Here is a 1960-nt window from a genome sequence, read left to right as displayed (position 1 = left end):
AGTAAAGCTAATAAAATCCTGATGTACCGTAAAATGGGGTGAGTAGGGTCAAAACTGAAATTCAAACCTCGATAACATTTTATTTTTACATATGAAAACTGAATGGTGTATTATAATAAGCGTTCCGGACGTTTGTATTTTAGTTTTTATTTTATTTTGGGTAGTTCCATTTCATAACGTTGACGATAAAGTGGAAAGCCCACCTCACCCCGTAGTGCCTCGTAATTGGGGTGAGAGGGGTTTCCATACAAAGATGATTTTGGAAGATTGTTGGATCGTTTTTTTTTTATTATGCGTATTACTATAGCTCCATTTTAACTCGGAATACATTATTTTTGTAGCAGTAGCCTTAAAATCCCTTCTCACCCCCCTCTCAAACCTTCTCTCCCCATGCATAACCCACCTCTCCCCGCGAAACCTACTCACCCCGTTATACGGTACTTACCTGTTAAAAATATCATAATGATATAGTTTCATTTGAATCAAATTATTTAATTCTTTATCTTCCAACACCAAAATCACAAGAAAGAAGGAATTAATGACCCATATCCAAAATGTCATTCATGCCTTCATCCAGTCAAACTTTTTCGCGAATTCAAGACCTCTAATCTAATGGCTCCTCTACACGGTGGGCCAACGCCGGCCACTCCAAGGGACGCATTTGTGCGTTAGAGGGAGCAAGTGATATTGCTATCTCATTCTACGTTGTACGGCGTTGGCCCATCGTGTAGAGGAGCCATAAGCATAACACCGGAAATATTGGTCGAAACGTTGGGGCCGTGGGCCCGTGGGGGCCAAGCGCGCGCCGTATACAGGGTGATCAATCCAAATGGGTCAGTAGGGAGAAGTCAGAAACTATGAGAGATAGCGAAATCTGTTCTTAGGAACCATGGCGTTGATTTTAGATTTAATAATAATAGCATTCAATTTTTTTTAAATCTATCATACATAACCGGGATTCGAACCTGAGTGCCTACCGCGAACCACGTTACTCTTACGTACGAATTTACAAGTGCGATAGAGAGGCAACACGTCGAACGTGCTTCGCGGTAAGCACTCAGGTCAATATTCTTAACGTAATCGCATGTAGTGTATGTTTTCATGGCAACTTTTAAACGATGCGTGATAGGTAGAGGGTGCTCGACCAAATATCATAGAGGGCCCCGAGACAAAACAAACTACACTAAAAAAAATCAAAATGGCAACTTTTAAAAAAAAAATTCAATTTCGTCCAAGCGCGCTGAGATTTAGCATGCGGCGAGCCTGGGGGCCCAAGATTACCTTGTTAAAGAAAATTTTGGAAAAATACAAAATGGACACGGGCAAAGTCAAATTTCCAAGTAGGTTAAGCGAGCCCGAAGAGCGAGCTTCTGGCCGGGAGGCCGAAGGCCGACCCCGGCGGAGGGCCGAAGGCCCGGAGCCTCCACCCCGACTCCCAATAGGAAAAGTGTTGGGTCGTGTTTAAGCTCCAACTTCCCCCTCTCGTGTGACGCTTCAGGCCTTTGGCCTTTGCAAACCTCAACGATTCGCCGTCAGGCATTCGCCCCGCCGGCTTCGCGCATCAAGACAGTTGACTTGGTAGAACGCTTGGAAGCACCGCATTCACGCAGCTCGGCCTTCGGCCTCGCGTTTTGGGAGTCGGGGCGGAGGCTCCGGGCCCTCGGCTTTCCGCAGGGGTTGGTCTTCGGGCTCGCTTAACCTACTTGGAAATAACTTTGCCCGTGTCCGCCGCCATTTTGTATTTTTCCAAATTTTTTTTTTACATGGTAATCTTGGGCCCCCAGGCTTGCCGCATGCCAAATCTCACCAACCATCGGACCAACTTAAAAAATTAAAAAAAAAGTCGGCTATTTGATTTTTTTTAATGTAGTTTGTTTTGTCTCGGGGCCCTCTATGATATTTGGTCGAGCACCCCCCACCTATCACGCATCGTTTAAAAGTTGCCATACAAACAAATACT

The sequence above is a fragment of the Cydia fagiglandana genome, chromosome 13 (genome assembly GCF_963556715.1).
Source record: "Cydia fagiglandana chromosome 13, ilCydFagi1.1, whole genome shotgun sequence".
Lineage (NCBI taxonomy): Eukaryota > Metazoa > Arthropoda > Insecta > Lepidoptera > Tortricidae > Cydia > Cydia fagiglandana.
Note: the sequence above shows the minus strand (reverse complement) of the source record.